Source organism: Manacus candei, unplaced genomic scaffold, assembly GCF_025592945.1.
Source record: "Manacus candei isolate 608988 ecotype Guabito, Panama unplaced genomic scaffold, ASM2559294v1 h1tg000065l, whole genome shotgun sequence".
NCBI lineage: Eukaryota > Metazoa > Chordata > Aves > Passeriformes > Pipridae > Manacus > Manacus candei.
Genome location: NW_026138113.1, coordinates 7,550,443 through 7,570,578, shown reverse-complemented (window position 1 = coordinate 7,570,578; position 20,136 = coordinate 7,550,443). Strand labels below are relative to the sequence as shown.

Below are 20,136 nucleotides of genomic sequence, written 5' to 3'. Positions count from 1 at the left end.
TTCTCTGTGCACCTGTACTTTAACACAGCTGTGGGGCTGGAGCCAAGAAAAACAGTTTTGAAGCAGTGAAGTTACAGTTTAGCTCCAGAGTTACACTGACATCAGACCCGTAAGTTTCTTGTTGAAACTTTCATTGGGATAACAAGAAAATCAAATTTTGTGATTTGAGGGCACCAGGGCATAATTCACATAAACCCCCCCCCCAGTCTTTACAGAAAAAACCTTCAGTATAGATTATATTATCCTCCTTTTCTGTACTGTGGCACAGATGACTTGTAACTACAGCATAAACACATATACACAAATTAACATTTTCTGCCAATTTTACCAGGTACAATAAGCAGTAGCAGGCTCCTCTGGAAAAAAGGGAACAAAAGGGCATAGCTCAGAATGGCTACAGAAGATTTGCTACTTACCTCTAGTTTGCCCAGATGAGGTCCATTTCTGGCTTTTCTTTGATCAGCATATCTGTAAAAAATACAGATGTTGCAGATGATGTAGATATTTCAGATACTATACAGCAGTTGCCTCTCAGAATACTTGCTGGGGATTGGGAAGTCACAGGCCTAAAGCTCTTGTGTATTAAAAGGTGTAGGTATTTTCTTGAGACTTAAATGGAAGCAGATAACTTCATAGCAGAGTCCCCTAAATCTTCAGAAGAACTAAAATTCATTTAGAACAACACTGATAGACACATTTATTACTCAGAAAATACTGATTGGCTTAGAAGAGAATTTTAAGGTATTCCCTACATCTACATTAGAACATAAGAAATTCCGGTTACAAATATGTAATGTATTGAATCAATTGAGCAACAAGCTCTGAAAACTGGCAGAAAAAGATGAATAATGTAAAAGGATTTTTTGATCAATAAGGTAGGAGTAAAATGCATTACTAAATATGAGATCTGTCAGACAGAATAAGACACCTTAATAAACCTGTTTGTGTCAACTCCTAACCAGCCAGATTTGAATCAAGATTATGATAATACAAAAAGCAGACAGTTGGAAGCAAGTTTGAATTACCAGAAGATAAACATGCACAGAGTGAATTTTACAGAGAAGATTAGGAACACTTATTGTGAAATAGCCTGATGTGAGCTCTATAGATTGCTTAATAAAAGTGTGTTAACAATAATATCAGAAACGAAAGAAAAGAACCTGTAAAAAAACTGATGGGTTTGAAATGGGCAAGGGCACTACGGTAAGATTATGAGTCCACTTTAATATAAAGATAAGACAACCTTTTCAGAAACTGAATTCAAAGATAGGAGAGTTACCTCCTGCCAAGGTAAGGAGTATTTTTTCCACATAAATCAGTATTTTACATATGTAAAAAAGAATATGGAGAACAACCAAGAAGAAAACACTTCTCCCCAGTTCCTGACTTCAGCCCATAAGGCCTCAGAGCTGGAGAGGTAATGCCTGGTAGTGCTTGGTGTGGGGCTGGAAATGGCACAGCTGCAGCTCCCACGCTGCTCCTCTGCTTTCCAACTCAACTGCAAATTGCCTGGTAAGAGGCACCAGGCTGGAAGCTGCCACACTCAAAACAGCTTTAACAGAGTTACAAGTACTAACTTATAGCCTCAGACAGCTTCTAATCAGTGTATCGACAGTGAGTGGGAAGGCACTAACTTTGGAGATATCAATTTAAATTATTTGCTCCACAACAGAATTGTTAGGTAACTTCAGGCAAATCATTGAAGGCTTTACAGCCTTAGTTAGCCAGACACAGGAGCCCAAATCCAGTAAATCTTCATGCAGACATGCCCATAGCAAAGCCCCAAATGTACTGCTTTATCTTCCAGGCTATTGTAGGCACAGAGTTATTGAATTCACCACGGATGCCACTGGACAAATTCAAAAAGTAGCTGGCACTCATTCAACTGCAGCAGGGGATGTCATCCCACTCCTCAAGAAGTGGGCTATGGGAACCTCACAAGGCTTAACAAGACCAAGCACAAGGTGCTGCACCTGGGTCAGGGCAACCCTGGTATCAGTCCAGTCTGGGGGTGAACAGGATGAGAGCAGCCCTGGGGAGAAGGACTTGGGGGTGCTGGTGGGTGAGAGGCTGGAGCTGCCCCAGCCATGTGCTCTGGCACCAGAACCCCCGTGTGCTGGGCTCATCCCACAGCCTGGGCAGCAGGGCAGGGAGGGATTCTGCCCCTCTGCCCCCTCAGGTGACACCTCACCTGCAGAGTTGCCTCCAGCCCTGGGGTCTCAGCACAGGGAGGACATGGAGCTGCTGGAATGAGCCCAGAGGAGGCACCAAGAGGATCAGAGGGATGAGCAGCTCTGCTACGAGGAAAGGCTGGGAGAGTTGGGATTGTTCAGCCTGGAGAAGAGAAGGCTTCAGGGTGACCTAATTGTGACCTTCCAGTGCTGGAAGGGAGCCCACAAGAAAGGCTCTTTTACAAAGGCATGTAGTGACAGGACAAGGGGGGAATGGCTTCAGACTGAAAGAGAGTAGGTTTAGATCAGATATTAGGAAGAAATTCTTCCCCTGGGAGGGTGGGGAGGCCCTGGTACAGGTTGCCCAGAAATGTTGTGGATGCCCCATCCCTGGAAGTGTTCAAGGCCACGTTGGATGGAGCTCTGAGCATCCTGGGATAGTGGAAGGTGTCCCTGCCCATGGCAAGTGAGTTGGAACTGGATGATCTTTAAGGTCCCTTCCAATCCAAACCATTTGGCACTTAGTGCCATGGTCTGGTAAGCACAGTGGTGTTGGATCAAGGGTTGGACTTAATTACCTCGGAGGTCTTTTCCAACCCAGTTGATTCTATGATTCTGTGATTCTGGAAAATGTCTGGGAGACCTTGTAGTACACTGGTTCTGCCTTACCTCTGGGTTCAACCCTAAACAGAGATATTCTGTTCAAAAGTTCAAAACTGTGACAATGTGGTCCTAGGAGATACCTGAACTTTACAAATAAAGTACTTTCGAAGTTTTGAAAGAAGTTTATCTGCACGGGTAGAGAGAGATGGAAGGTTAAGCCTCCATTAAGAGCAGATGGTAAAAGCTCTCTTGCTCCCTGCCTCTCAATCTCCATTGACAAAAATGGATATTAATATTGCCTAATTCACAGAGAAGAGTGAAGTGATCCAGGATTATTACAGCTATGAACTGCTATATAAGCATAACAAATGGCTATATATTCCCACCAATTCATCACACACTTACAGTTGGATAAAATATTCTTTGTTACATACTTCTAGCTAAATTAGTGCTAACTATAGCTTTCAGGCAAAGTCATAAGTACTTTGGTTGGATTTCTTCAAAAGAATAGTCATAGAGGAAAGAATTTGTACTTATTCATGCAAATCAAAGGTATTTCAAATGTTGCTTTAGTTGAAATTATACCTCTTCAACAAATAGAATGTAAATATTTCCATTAAATGCTTTCAAAAAGTAGATTCTTTGAGGGGTTTTTTTTGCTACATCAATATTTATGTATTTCTGATTGAATAAATCTATTTCCTGGGTCCAAATACTTGTAGTGTATCCTAAATGTTCTAAATAAAAATCAACCATGTTTGAGAATAGCTTGTATATGTAAGGAACAGTGTTGTATAGGTTGAATAACTACAGTTTATAATTGAAAACTCATCTTTTTCTAGAAACATAGCTGTCATCAGCAGACATCTTGAGCACTCAAAAAGAACATCTCCCAGTTTTTCCTGAGGCTTCTTCAGGAGCACAAAGAGATGGTATTGCTTCTGAAATCTGTACATCAGTGCTTCTGCCATTCTGCTGTCTATCTTGTATGTACCTGCTCTACACATCTGGTCTGGGCTGCTGGATTGCTATTCATCCTTTTATACTGCTGGGAGGTGTCCCTGGGGAATGATATCTCTACAGCTACTGTACAACTCGAGGTTACAATCTCAGTAACACCTTCTGCTATAATTATGTTTAGACTGGTGCTTTAAAACTATCCATTTCATTAATTCTCAATTTGGAGCCTGAAGCAAGGAGCTGAACATCTTACTACACACAGAATGTCTGAGAGAACAGATTTGAAAGTCCCAGATGGATTTCTTCAAATAACAAAAAAGAGCAGAAACGACAACAACAACAAAACCTTCCAAAGGTGCTTTTCTCAAATATAAGGTGTCAGCCCCTAAGCATAAAGATGCAATTAATTTTTAAGGATTCCTCATTACACACAAATGTTCTAAACCTCTGAATGTTTGGTCCATTCTCTCCTTAAAGGCCTCAGAAGGGAGAGAGGGACAACATTTATTAACTTCATAATGTGAAGTTAATAAATCTAGATTCTAGCAAGAAAGATTTGATGCTTCAAAAAAGATGTCCTTTCACTCTTGATGAGATCAATTTATCTGGAATAGACAAAGTAATTTAGAGGACACAGAAAAGTTATCACATAAAGTTACTAAGAAAAATTTAAATCAGAGCTTTGATTATAAGTCCAATAGACAGCAGAAAGTGCAGGTTTTAGAAACTTTACAAGTGCCATTTAGGCCTATCATTCTTACTGCTGAAATATTCCTTTGAAAGAACCTCCCTTTAATCCATGTTAATCCATAAATTGCTTTCATGGCCAGCATTTACCTAAAACGTGACCAGAATTTTTGGGACTATGGAGATAGGTATAAAGCAACAAAAACATCTATTACACATGCTTTGAAGTTGCAAAGTTCAGTCTCACTCAGAACAGTTTAATTAAAAGCAATTACTTCATATTAAGCCTTTGCACCAAAAAGGGTGGGATTTTCATCGCATGGATTGCTCTTAACCCGGAAAGTTTCTCACTGATTGAGGCAGTGTGTGTTCTGAGTCAATCCTCCTGCAAGATTTGGCAAATGGGCTGCCAAAACATTACTGTGCTGCTGCTGTATAGCACCATCCATCATTGTACAGGTAATCCCAACAGTTCTGAACCTGTCAAGTCTCAAAACCTTCCCCTTATAGTTTCTTTGCAGGGATGTCCTAGACTAAAAGAAAAGGAGAAAACCAGTGAATTAATCTGAACCTGTTCCTTCAGCTTCCTCTAATATTTCCTAATTCAGCCTTACATTAATGTTTGTCTCAAAGCTTAATAAGCAGAGTTGAATATACAGCACAAAATTGTTTAAAGTAAAGGCAGATAAACTTAGAAAATCACTGTAAAACTCCTGAGAACCCTTTAACACTGACAGCAGAGAAATCTGTGGGTTTGTCCCAGTTCTGGTGGGGCTAATACATGTCCTTGTTCATGCCTCCTCCATTCACCTCATCCTCCCCAGGGTCTTCCAGCACTGTCTGCACTTCTGCCTCTGCTCCATGCTCTGCCTCACCCACTGACCAGTCTTCCCCAGGGCCCCACATGGTTCCTGTTTCCATCTCTGTGTCCCACCTGCCATCTGGGTCTGCCCTTCCTCACACCACTTCAGCTTGAGTCTCCTATCCAGGCAGCTCCAACCTACTCCAGCCTCACCAGATTGCAGTTCTCACATCACCTCCTTCATCCTTCTCTCCTCTGTCTCCTGTCAGCCCTGATTGTATCTGGCCTCACGTCTGTAAGGACAGGAAGAGCAGCTCTGTTTTTGCTTTAAGGTCCAGTCTAATCCAAGCCCTAGTCCAAGGAAAATGTGCTGGGAGAGCTCAGCTCAGTCCCTGCAGCCCTGGGGTGGTGCTTTCTAGACAGCTGTAGAATCCTCAGAACATTTGTCAGACAAGTATAATAAGCCTTGTGCATCATATGGTTCTGCCAAAGCTGAGGAAACTTTCATGCAAATTGCAGCAAGAACATTTCCTGCATTCCCATCAAATTTAATCCCTTCTCATAGGAGGACACAGTTTATTAATGAAACATCTGCAAGTATTTTTAACCAAGACAAAAATGAGTGCCATTCATTCTTTGGAACAGCTGAATCTCTCTCATTGAAAACTTAACACACTTTTTTTTTTTTGGTTGTCAAACACACAGGAAAGAGGCACAGTTGGAGTGAAGTTAATTCCATCAGAAGCTCAGTTAATTTTTTTATATAAAGTTTGGAAGAAGTATTCTCCAAGGTCTATTTGAACTCTGGCATTAAACCATTTGTCCCAAAGGTTCAAAAAAAAAAATAGAAAAAGGAAAAAGTATTTTTTCTAACAGAATAAGAAGAAACTTTCTATGTCCCATTAGAACTATGTACTACCACAGGCCTTTATCACTACAATAATGAGTAAAGAAAATTATATATATTTAACTCCACTATCATTAAAGATTTAAGATTATTGCAATAATTTTCTACTTCTCTTTTGCTTTATTGAGCTTAGTCAAACTGATATATTGCTGTGTACTTCATTCATTCCTGCTGATGGATGGTATGAATTATGTAGACAATGCTGATGTCCAACTAATAAGAGGAACTACAGAAAAGAGAAGATAAGCAGTTGTAGATGATGAAGTGCTGATTAATAGATTACCCCCCTTCTGACAAGTCCAAACCCATATTTTAAACTGCCAACAGCATTGCAACTGAATGAACAAGTATTTCTGGAATCCAGAAAATGTTGAGGAGCTGACCTTTCTCAAAATTAATCCTTAACAGCTTCTTTCAAGATTTATTTCTTTCTCCTAGCTTCGGACAAAATCAGCAACAGTGTGACCTGAGTTCCATGATTTCTAGTGGTGAATGTATAAAGTACTTTTTGGCCTAGAGTTTGATACTCTTGCCTTGGTTTTCACACGCGCCCTTCAGGCAGTACTGCTGACTCTAGTGACATTCATTAAGTCTGGGTTCAGAAAGAAGGTGATGTCATGGGGCAAAGCCTTTGAATCAACATTGGTTTGTATCAGCAGCAACAGCAATTGAAAGTTGGTCCTAACCTGTGGCTTGGAGGAAACAGGATAGCAGACCTAGAGCTCCAGCTGGGCTTAGGAAGAAAGGAGGAAAAGAATGTTTTGAAGGATGACAGTAGCTCCTGAGGAATGAAACTCACTGATGAAAGTCCACAGAACACACTGACCAGCACAGCTCCCCCAGTGAAGGGACACAAGGGGAGTTCATCTTCAGAGAGGCCTGAACTTATGGGGGAGGCAGAGGAATAAACTGCAATTTCCCAGATTCACATGGCACCAAAATATCTGCCCAGAGGTATTATAGGGTTCAACAGCCTATACAACAGCATAGAAAAATGCCTGGTCTTCCCTCATCCTATTTCTGCTATTGACAGTGCAGAATTCATCTTCAGTCCCCTCCACAGACTTGCTGTATGAATGTCATTTATAACTTCTCATGAAGAGAAAGAAATCAAAACCTCTAAGAAACATGCCAGGTTAAAGTACTACAGAGCAAGGGACAGAGTCAGATGAGTTATCTGCCTTTTCCAGTAAGATGAGAGAATGCTGTGTCAGTTATAAAATATTCACATGGATAAACTTCTGTCTTTCAGAGTGATAAGTATTTTTTCAAAATTAGTTTATGATTCCTGGATAGGCAATGTGCTACCTAGTGGGGAACCCCTCTAGTAACAGGTCACCAGTCTGATGTCACCCATCAGATGGGATGGACACTTTGTCTAGAAGGATCCTGGGAGAGACAGTATCAAAAGCTTTATTAAAATCTCGAAAGATTACATCAACTGGCTGCCCTTGATCAACTAAGAGGGTTACCTTGTCATAAAAGGAAATCAAAATCAGATCACCAGTCTCTAAGCAACTTTCCTTCAGCTATGCTTAGGGATAGGGAAGAGAGCAGGAAAACTGGGTCACCAAAGACACAGAAAGAGGGAGCACTATAACTAATATATACACTTACAAAGCCCTTGCATGGGAACACCAAGTCTAGTACAGCTTATTTTAACTCATGTGAGCTGGTGCTGAGCTTGAACTCTGACAGTATTATTAAAGTAGAAAATTCCCAGCACTTCTTTGCCACCATCCAAGTGTAGGAGAAATTACATAGTTGTCTGCAGCCCAGACCTAGGGCGCCCCAAAGGGATCTTCCCCGACCTTGGGTGCATGTCTGAAAAACCAGACATGTGCCCAAGAGGGATCCAGAGCCGCCTCCTACAAGTCAGTGTTGCATCTGCTTCAAACTGGTTTCAAATACCCATGTGGTGTTTGAGTGGGTACACTCTCAGTCTCACTAATAATTATTATGAGGCCAAGCAGGACTGGCATTTTAATCACAAGGGAGCTTAAACACTCACATGTGCTAAACACCTGAGAATTAAAAGACTGTGAGCATGAGCGAGGATAAATTAACATTCCCAATTTGCTAGCTCCAACATTTTGAAGCGAAAAACACTTTTCCCCACAGACAGTAAACCACAAGTACATTTATTTGTACTAATTTACCAGACGTTTATTTTGGCACTGTTAAAGCAACGATGCCAAGTTTCCACCTTATCTTTAAGCTATATATAAAGAGATTTTCTCATAAAAATAATGTGCTATTTAATCAACACACACGCACACAAGCTGTTAAGTGTAACAAAGCCTAACTTCTCCTGGAAAATGTGCGACTTTTACAAGTCCCCACAGCACAGTCTCACACAAGATCAACAGCATGTTTTGGAGAACAAGAATAATGTAGTGATGATCAGAGAGTGCACGGGCCCAGCTACACAAACACATGCACACTCCTTAGCCAGAAGGACCAGGTGCTCTTTGACACTGGAAATCTCCTCACTGTACAGCAAGATATTAAGGAAGAATTGCCTGCTCCTCACTCCCTTTAAATATTTGCTGGTGTAAATTTCAAGAGAATAAATATTTTTTTTTCAAGAGTAGCTGATAATATCAGCTGTAGATTACATGAAAACATTTTTATTAACAGCAGGTGGACAACAAATACTGTTAGGAATTATTCTGGTCTCTGCAAGACAACCTGAGAGTTTTTGAAGTTCTGTCTTTCTGAAAATGCCAAGATATTTCAACATTATGGGCTAAGAGTCATAAAAAATAGGTTTCTTATTGAAATTGGTTTTGAAATAGATGTCTGAAAAACTTAAGCCAACATTTAGCCTACAGAAAATATTTAGGACAGTTTATAATTGAATTTATATAGATGTAAAATCCCATTTTTGATATAATGCCTCCAAAAATTGTCATCTAACAGTACTGCTTATACTGTACTGTGAAAAGCAGCATAGCAAATATTTCTCATGAAAACTTACTTCCTCAAAAGCAAACAAAAGAACTACACATCTAACCTGTACCACCTTTAGAATTGCGGCACTAGAAACATAAAGCCTCAAGAATGGCCTAAATTTTATCAAATATCTTGACAACTTAACTTTATCTAAAAAAAAAAATCCCCCCCCCCCAAATCCGACTCCATACTCAAACACTAAGAGTCCAGAGAATTTCAGCTAATTTCAGTTTTTAGTGGGCAAATTAAACCCATTTGGAAAAAACCTCAGCCAGATCATATGCTCATGGATGCAATACATAACAAAGCACGTCCAAAACCATCTGAAAACACCTTACATTAAAGCCAATGCAATTAGTTGAGGCCCCAGGTAAAAGATAAACTGCACTAATAAAACCCCATGTGCCAGAGTTTGTTGGTCAGTACCTCTGTGTTACATGAAGCCTTTGGGGCACGCTGAGAGAGGGGCCATACTGATTCATTAATTAATGTCATCCAGGAATGGTTTCTATTCACTTGGCATTTTAAAACTGGACCTCAAGTCTGCTAAATACTGTAACCAAGTAATGCATGGAGCTCTCAACTGCTAAAGGCTGCTCCCAGGACATCAAACTGCTTCCTTGGACAGGAGGATACTGCGTGATTAACCACAAACAATGACATTATGCCTTCCAGCAGGGAAGTCTCCATCTGTATCCCTGTAGGACTGACCCCCCTTCTCTTGCAGAAGTCCAGAAAGCACCCTAAAAGGATGTTCAGGAGGCAGAAGGGAGGCACTTCAAGACAGTATGAACAGCAAAATGTGTATGATCCTGTAGCTTTTTGTAGGCACCGAATCATACAATCATAGAATGGTTTGGGTTGGAAGGGACATTAGAGATCACTTATTTCCAACCACTCTGCCATGGGCAGGGACACCTTCCACTGGTCCTACACTGGGCTGCTCCAAGCCCCATCCAATGTGGCCTTGAACACTTCCAGGGATGGGGCAGCCACAGCTTCTCTGGGCAACCTGTGCCAGGGCCTCCCCACCCTCCCAGGGGAAGAATTTCTTCCTAATATCTAATCTAAACCTACTCTCTTTCAGTCTGAAGCCATTTCCCCTTGTCCTGTCACTACATGCTCCTGTGAATACCCTCTTTCAGTAAATAATCTCACAGTCTCACAGGCATCATGTTATACTATCACTAAAGAAACTATCCCTTGTACATGAGAATATTTACAGACACCCTCACCTAAACCATTCCCTCTCTGCCCAGCCTGTTTTCATACTGCTGGCAAGGCACAGCCTGCAGCTTATGAGTGGAGGAGCTGGTGGGACCTCAAACAGTAAATATTTTGGTTTGACTCTCAGAAAACTTAATGAAGCCCATTATCTGATTTCCCAGGCACCCAGTCTTTAGCTGGCAGACTTTTACATTGGAAAGCTTTTCGTATCAAAGACATAAGTCTTTGTTAGACTCAGAGTACTCTAGAGTAATTTTCAAATGCTTTAAATGTAAGGAAATTCTATTGTGAGCTGATAAACTGTAGTTATACTGAACAGCATTCCCCAGGAAAGAGCAGCTGTTTTAATACAGTCTGAAACCAGAAATTTTAATGATTGTTTCATTTAAAGGAATTAGTGATGGAATTATGTACATCAGGCACATGGAAGTCCTATTCCTTGAGCATTGTTGGGGGTCCAGTAACAAGAGACTGCATCCTAATTCTCACCCCTGAACTCTCCTTCTTTCCATGTTTCAATATCCTGAAGTCACCAGACTCGCATGAAAATCAGCTGTCAGAGAGAACCTTGCATGATTTTTTTTTCCTTTCTTGCTTCCTTTATTGTCAAATCAAGATTATTTTCCTTTTTCAATTTAGTAAATTTAGTATATGGTATTGCCTGATAGAAGAGACTAACAAAAAGTCTAATGTACCCTTCATTCATACGAATAAGACTAATAATTAGCAAAGCTAAGATTAAGTTTAATGTCATTTTAGTAGCTCCTACAGTATTTTACCAGCACTTTAATCGTAGTGATGTTACTGAAAATAGTTTAATGAGAATTTTGAGGTAGTAGAGAAGTCATTAAGCAGATGACCCTGATATTAAAACTGACCAGTTTTGTACAAGTGTTCGGATCAAACACTGTGGATTTACTTGTGCAATTTCAGACAGAACCCTCCTCTCTGCTGGAGAATCAGAGGCATCTTTTTCCCTTTCTATCACTGACTGCAGAGAATCTTAGATAAGCAAGGGACACAGGCATCAGCTCTCCCCGTAAAAGCACAGCAGGAATCACCACGATGATTGGCAGATACATTTTGCAGATTGTGTGTGTTAACGGGAGGCAAACGAGTGCCCACGGCTGTTCCTTTGCTTTGCACACTAAGCAATCTCGAAAGGGCAGGAGCAGGGCTGTCCCCTGTGCCCCCAGTCACGGCACATAAAAGGAAGGCAGCCAAGATTTACACTGGCATCTGATTGTCTCCTACATGACACTTGAGAGAACAGGCAGTCACAGCACAGAAATGGCTGAAAACCTGCAGAAACCTTCTGTCTTTGCTGCTTTGGTTTTCCCCACTCAGTTATTTTACAAAGGAGCCTGGAAGTACCTGCAAATCAGCTGCCTGGGTCCCCAGCAAGTGTTTCTGAAATGAGGTCTATCAATCTTTTCACAAACATTTCTCACAATAAATCTTGCAGCAGTGAAGTAAAATAAATGGTATCTCTAACAGCAAACACTCACAGAGGTCTGAAGCAATCTCTCAACATTTATTTCTGGAGATGCACTTGAGATGTAAGGAACAAATGAAAAATTTTAGTCTGACATTAATTACGATTTTATGCCAATAAAAGTTTTCACAGCACATTTCTCGATAAAAACAGCAAATACTGTTGAAAACTTCTGTAATTACACCAAGTCCACCATTATATCTGCTCTCCCAGGAGAGGCTGGGACAGAATTAAGATCTGAGAACAAATTTTAGTCTGTGTCTCTCTAGAGGTGTCGCTGCCTGCAGAGCATTGGCTCCTGCCTCAACCTTTCAGCTGGGATGAGACTGGAGGGGAGTGACAGGGATGGACAGACAGGGTGGCACAAGATTAAGTATTATCTAGGGTTTCAAAGTAACTTGCTGAAGGGCCTGTTCTAGGAATGGAAACAGTGGTTCTCTGCTTTCCTATTATATTAACCTGGTCTACTGTTCTACTCATGTGCATAAAACAATCTTACTGTGCAGTCCTGATTCTGACCTGTAGATTAACCAAAAATGTATGATATGGCAGGAAAATTTCCTACATGTCCACAAATCTTATTTCTAACTCATAAACCAGTCATTTATACTGTATTCTCACTTCCTTTAAGTTTACCATCACCATTCACCTTTAATAGTGAATACGGTTCTTGTCTCTCACATCTGTAAAAGATTATCTCAGTAACAGATATCACTGAGCAGAAAACATTACTCAAAGGTACAGAATTACATGTAGAAAGAGATTAATTAGTGGAATTTCTCAGTTTAGAAAAGATATGATCGAGGAAAGGTCACATATATCATGGAGAAGGGGGTCATCAAAACAAGGTAATGGGTTTAAATATATATGCATACAGCAATAAGGAAAATATACACATCCACTGTAGAACTTACTGCCATACCAAAAAAAAAAAAAGTTCAGTAGGATTATTCTTGCCTTTTTACATTGTTTTGTTTTAACTTGGACACAATGAGCCAGGTTCTGCAAAAATAACTACAGCGATACACTACAGTTTCATGATATTGCAATAGTACAATTTTAAGTTTCTAAATGGAAAAAAATGGGAATAAGGATTTTATTTATTTCACAGTAACCATAGACTGCTGAAGTTGTTCCTTACTGAAGAATTAAATCAGGTAGATATGAGCAAGTTATTTGCTAAATATACTTACAAAAAGTAAAAAATGACTGCTCTACCCTTTTGCTTTAATGAACAAGCATTTTCAAAATAGATGTTAGACCTAAGTTTGTAATCAGCTTTAGGAAAAAATTATGTAACTAGTGACTAACAATCTAGAGGAGAACACTACAAATGAGCTTCTCATCTCCTTGGGGAATTGTGCATTGGTCCCATCCTCAACAGAAACAAATCAAGGTCCCAGAAAGACTTTCTTGCATGGCAGCTGAAAACAAACTGTTACTGGAAAAGAGCAGCAATAATCCAATAGTGAGTTCTTTGTTCAGAAATCCCAATAACCAGAAAAACTCTTTGAAATGATCAATTCCATTAAAAGCTTTAATGAGATTACCAAATTTAATTACTCTTCTGTGCTGCATTAATTTATAAAGGGTGGGTCCTCAATCTGAACATTTAATAGTTTCCAGAAATAGCAAATCCCATTTGTAAAGAAGCAGAATGATTTCTTTTTTTTCTTTTTAATTGAAATAATCTAGCACCATTATAAGCCCTTTGGGCAAGATTTCTAGGAGTACTGTAGTGCCTAAAAGGTTGATATTTCTTAGGTATCTCTTTTAATTGTCATATGCTCAAAGGCATTTTAAATGTTCACTCTCTATATATTAACACAAAAAAATATTGAACAAGGTTACATTTAGGCTGTTTCAGTTTTTTAAATGTGATTTTACAAATTATACCACTAGAAAAGATAAGTGGAAGTAATTTTTAATACACAGTAAGATGCATTTCTAACTAGATTAAGCAGCTGTTAACATTATTTTTCTGCACAGCAAGAGCAAACGTCTACAATAACTAGACCTTAAAGGAAGAGGCAATCCCATTTGGTGCACATTGTATACATTTGATTTTATTCCCCAATAGCATTCAGAAGGAAATAAAGAAGAATTAGATATGGAAATTAATTTGCAGCAGTACTTCAGACAAGCACATTTGCAAAAGCATAAGAATGCTGAAGACATTAGGAAGAAGTCTGTAAGAAGCAAGAAAAAAAGGATAACACTCAACTTCAACATTCAACTCCGATGCCAACTTCTTGCCATATGAAAGTGTCAAGTTGGTACAAAAAAAATTACCATTCAACAACAAACCCGTCAGATATATGTGACAGGGAATAGGAAGGTAGGCACTGACAGAAGTTGAAGGTCTGCTGCTGAAACAGAAAACTATGTATTTCTTGGGATTTCTCCCATACCTTCTGTGCTTAATTTTCCAACAAAAGAGTAGCATTTTGCTGAAATGCTGAGTGTTAAAGCAAAAGGTAGCAGTTCCAGGAAACCTGTAACAATGAAACAGTAGTCAAAGTAATGCTGAAATACAACAACAAAAGGTGTACATGAGACATTTAGGAAGCTACTCAACAGCAGCTACATCCTGTAGGGCTCAATCCTAACTAGGATGATTCTACCAAGTTAAAAGCAATAAAACAACCACATATAAAAATTCAGGCAACAAGATTTGATGGTAACGAAATATATTACATTAGCTAACACATGAGACCCCCAAAGCCTTGTATTTGCTCTCTGTAGCACTAATAGTTTTATAATTCTCTGTGTGGCTAAAATAATTTATAGACAAGAATTCTGCAAAGTGTGATCACTGCTCTTTACTAGACTAGCACGTTCTGCAGGACAGGGCAGGGACATGGACATCCCCCAGGACTGCCCTGAGGGGCACACAAAGCCTTGCAGGCAGAGTTTCTCCACTGCAGTATCTTGAGCAACTGCAGTTGCTCAACTGCCTTAACGCCTTCTAAAAACCCCCTCTAGCCAACAGATGGCTTGTTCATAAAACTGAGTATGGGAATCACAGATTGGAGCTTTCCCCTTGCCAGAAGGATCTTTCTCCACGAGGTATTCTGGAAAGGCACTTGCATAATGGTAATTTCAGAAACTTAACGATAAACGACTAGAAAGAGTTTCAAATACAACACCTAATTAGAACAATACTGAAGGTATGCCCCTGCATAGTAGGATTCATCCAGCTTCAGATCACTGCTGGAAGTCTGTTATTTCTGCAGTACAGTATGGGTTAGTTTGAGTATAACAGTTAATTATACAGTTGAGCTTAATTAAATTGTTTTGTTTGCAGTACAAGGATCTCTGCATTTTTATAGGTCTAAGTTTGCTTCCCACAAGCACTGCTCCTTTAACCTGAGTCCCAGGATGGGCAGTACTTGCCACATTCCAACCAAGAACACAATAATCCAGAATCAGTCTTATAAAACAGTAAATCCTGCTGCAAGACATTAAGGTACATCTGTCCAGCTGAAATCCTCTTACAGCAAGACATTCATTATTGCAAGGAGAAACTGCTTAGCAGAAACAAGATCAAGGCCTGGTGATCTTACAAAAGTACAAATGCACAGATGAAACTTGTAAGAAGGTAATGTATACTATGTTCTCTGACTTACAACTTTAAAAACAGTTGCTACATAGTAGTTAGAAAGAATGATTCTTTTAAAACTGGACAAGGAAGATGTCTCCCCAAACCAGAAAATTCTTAAGCATCCCAAAGAAATTCCTGAATAGATGATTAATTTAATTCGGTTAAAAAATTAATTACTACAAAGAGAAATGTAGTATTCTTTCTGTAACCAAGAACTGCCTAAAGTTCTTTTACTTTTAGAAGAAAAAGACAATTTCTTCAAGAAGCCCCCATGTAGTTTGTTGCCATCCAGTCTGTAGAGACCAACAAGCAGGTCCACCCCTCCCTCCCCAGCTCTCACTGTGGCAGGAGCAGCCAAATGCTGAGGTCTCATTATTTTGAAGTCTTCATTACTTTTAAAACCTATGCCATCAAATCCAGGCTCCAAAATATTATGAAACATAAATAATCAAAGCTAAATGTCAGCTGTCAACATAACAAACACTGCATGAGGCTCATTTACTGGAGAATGGAATTGAAAAGTTGATTCATGAGCTACCTTTCCACTTCCATGACCGTGAACCAGCACACTGCAACGAGGACCATGCTGAACCTTGACATGAGATGGAGACCAGGAAACAAAGGGCAGTAGTGGACTGTTTGTGCCAGTCTGGCAGCTTCTTTCCCCAGTAGCATTGTTGAAACCAGAGCCCAGCAAAATTGCCAACAAAAACTGTGAAAACCTGCAGTTTCCCCCAACTCTTCCCCCATTTTCTGGGCTTAGGGCAGACCTCCCAGCTGCTGGCATGAAAAAGCAGTTCTGCTGCATGTCACTTCATAGTTTGGCACGAAATGAAAGATAATATGGTTTAAAAGAAGTTTTGCAGTGTCTTTTTCAAGATAACATGAAAACAAACAAGATAAAGGAAAACAAAAGGGTAGAAAACCCTGAAAAGAATGAAGAAATCTGTGTTTCTTTCCTTATCGCTGTATCACACTCCCACCCAAAATCAGAGGTGGTTTCCTTTGCTCACAAAAACATTTGTAGCTTTACATTCACTCAACAGCCCTCTATTCCATCTGGCAACAGGCTGGGTCACTATATTGAAATGATATCCTCTGTGCTGCTAAATATTCCTGCTGATAGAGCACCCTTTGGAGAGCTGCCAGCACGTTTAATTGCAAATGGAGAAAGCGTTGGCCAAATGATTCCTTTATTTCCAAAAGCACAGATGAGGGTCAGCTTAGGAAATTTCTTTAGGTTGCAAGAGATTAACCCTGAGCATGATTTTGAGTGTCTCCTGGTTCAGCTGGCTGTCCAAGAGAAACAGAGGCAATGGAGAACCAACAGTGCTTAAGTTCAACTGTGTGAAATCAGCGACAACAGACCTGACAAATTTATTTCCTTTAAATTTTCCATTCACCTCTGCCTATAATGATGATTGGAGTAAAACAATTCTCCACAGATAAATTATGGGAAGCACCATCGTGTCCTGACCTGATTCCCTTCCAGCCTCTCGGGTAAGTGCCTGTCTGCCCTGGCAATGGGCTGCCTCATCAGCAGAGCTGCACAGGAGACAGGAGATGAGGCAACAGCCTTCTCTTGCCATCCCTTGACATGGAATTAGAGAATTTACTTTTTCTACTACAGATTTTTTTTAATCCCCATTTAGATATTCTGCCTTTCTCTCTAGTCCAGAAATGAAAAATCAAAGATTAGGAGTGTGCTTGCTTTTGGCTCCCTAGCAATAACACCTTGACAGATTTAAAAGAAATAAAAATAATTTTTTGAAAGTGACATCACTAACATACTCTGCCTGGGTAGCAGTGCTGGGGCCCTTGCACACACCCTACAAATCAAGTCCAAATTTAGATGCACTGCTGCAAGAAAGAAGGTTTGAGATGTACCTTCCAAAATAATCCAGAAGAACAGGGCATCACCACTGACAAATGAAATTATGTTGCTCAACACAAGTACAGTAAAACATATTTCTGACATCTAAATAATTTTTACAGAGTAGACAGTGGGGACATTAAAGGAAAATGTGTATTTCACTAATTATTGAGGACTGACACTCATCAGAAATTCTATCTTTGATCAGGCCACATTAAATAATAATAAAAAAGGTTCTCATTTCTTCACTCCTTCCAGCAGCCCTGTGTAAGAGTTTTTTTATTGCATAGGATAAGAGAGATTTTAGGAGGTCTGTCTTTCTGTATGCACATGCTATTTTGTTTTCTTAATGCATACAATTGATTGTTTCAAGTTATACTTAAACTAAAACTAAGCCTTCATATTTATCTGCATGAAAGATTATAGTCAAATTTTTTGAAAATTCTTGACCAGAATCCACAGAGAATAAGGGCCTCAAATTACACTTGTAACACAAGACAGAAATCTGCCAGTAAAATACTTGTAATCCTCACACGACAACTTCTTTGGAAGTTTGAGACTTATTCAGATCTCCAGTTTCTTACTTGGACTACTTGCCAGAAGACTTTTGATTGTGGGTTTTGTTTGTTTGTTTTTTCCTAAAAGATTTCCCTGTGTTCACATCAGAGCCGATGCAATTAAATACTTTTCCCTCAACTACAAAATGCTGTTAGCAAAACCAGAACTTTCTTACAGCAACTTCCCATCCTCAGGAAAAAGCTGTTATCAGAAATCAATTGCAAGGTCAGGAAGGGAATTGCTAGTCAAGAAATATGAAGCAAGGATATCAGTTCAGATCCTGGGTAAGTGTCCTGGCCACTAAATCCATGTCACCCCATCAGTCTCTGCTCCCACAGTATGTAAATCATCCAACACTCCACTATCTTGGAGTTACTCTTTTGGAATCTTCCTCACTTTTCATAAAATAGTTTCAAATGCTCTACTTGTTGCAGTTCAAAGATCCCAAGCCTTATTACTTATTACAAACCCTATTGCTTGTCACAGTTCTTGTTCACTGGATGACCACCCTTCAATTACTCTACAGTCTACATCTGAGAATTTTCACCTCGAAAGTCACTCCCTGACCATCACACTAAATACTTCTGAACCCAGCTGAGTTATTAGAGACACACAGAAAGCCTATTAAGTTATAAACATCAGCCATAAAATAAGGAATGATCGAACAGGATCATCTCTCTCTTCAGGAGAAAGCATTTCATGCAGACTTTTCTAGCTAAGCTGGGTTGTGTAAAGGCCAGAGACCTGGACTGCATGTGGAGACTGAGCACAGCCTCCAGCAGGAATGCTGCTTTTGGCAGCCTGGGTGGGGATTTCTGCCTGTGTGGGTGTGTTGGGAATATCCAGCTCAATGCTGTGCCATGTGCACATCTCTTATGAAAATTTTCCAACAGCACAAGGACCAAACATGAATGTTGTTTCAGAAAAATGACTGAAAGACAGTGCTGGTTTTCTTCCCTAACAACTATTCATAAGAGTTGCACCTTGCTAACCCACTTTCATCTGAAATCTAAGATCATTAGGGATTTGAAGCTCTCTTAACAGCCCAAAGAAAGTCAGAGATTGAAACGATTTGTACATTTGTTTAGCCATAATATTTTTACTCATATTTCATTGCTACTTATTTCCTGCAACTTCAGCTGAGTAAATCAGAACTTAGCCCCCTCAGGAATTTCTGTTCCTCTGTTTCACCATCACTAAATAAATTTTACTGTTTGCTGTTATTAAACATCCAGAAAGTGAACTGTGGAGCCACGGATACTCCTCCAAGGTATTCTGTACCATAAAAAGATATATAGTACACAGAAAATCCTTCAAATTTAAAAGGCAGACTATAAATTAGGGCTTTTATTCTTCCCACTATCAGATACAGAGCATCACCAAGCTGGCCAGGCCCCAATGAGACACAACCTGTAGTTATTTTATATAGAACTAAGTGAAAATTTTCCATAGATTTAGCTTCTAGCATATCAAGTAGTCATTTTTATCCCAGGAAGAAAGAGCATTAAGATACCTCCAAGGCTGCACAATAATAATAATAAAGAAATATTTATTTCTGTAAACTCTACTTACAACCTTCATTTTTCCATAGATTTTGCTTTATAATTATACTGCAACATCTGTAAATTTGTATTATATTTGTACTATTCTGTCAGTTTGTATACCTTTAGATACTGTCTTATCTGTTTAAATAAACCAACTCTTAATTTTGTAACCACCTCTTGTGGAGTGCAAGAATGAAAACATTTATATAAAGGCAGTTAACAATCACAGTAGTTTTGTCCCTCTCCAAAGATATTATGTTGACCATTTTTTTTCTTGTATTTGATGCCTTGTTTGACTACCAAGACAAAAAGAAGGGGGGGGGGAATCAACCCTGAATTACACTACAGATTATCATTAGAACATTTTTCAATGCATAGGACAGTAGCAGCAATTTTGCTTAGATGTACTGAACCATGGATCTACCAGACATTATAATCTCTTAGTGGTTAATGTTTGTTGCTTTCAACTCAAATGATTTCTTTCACAGCTAGCAATAAAGTTACATACTGTATTAATTTTCACTGGGTCAAAATTAGAAAGCACCAAAGAGAAAAGTTTGTGACTCCTTTTACCAATCTTTCTGCTATTTCAAGTTCCTAAGGTAGAAGTTGAGGAAATATATGGAAGATGGCATAGAAGGATGTAATTTCTGAAATTATTTTAGAGCCAACTGAAAAGGAAGAGAGAATTAGGCACCTGCAGAGATGGAGGCACTGGTATATTTGGAGCAGAAGCACATGAAAAGTGCA

At 39.4% G+C, this 20,136-nt stretch overlaps 1 protein-coding gene across 12 annotated transcripts in view; it reads right to left on the bottom strand.

Moving 5' to 3' along the window:
* VSTM2B (V-set and transmembrane domain containing 2B) overlaps positions 1–20,136 on the bottom strand; it is a 362,287-nt gene that overhangs the window by 117,842 nt on the left and 224,309 nt on the right. For all 12 annotated transcript variants that reach the window (XM_051805910.1, XM_051805909.1, XM_051805908.1 and 9 more), the window contains one exon: positions 417–468. The gene's annotated coding sequence lies outside the window, so the exon portion shown is untranslated. The remainder of the gene's footprint in view (positions 1–416; positions 469–20,136) is intronic.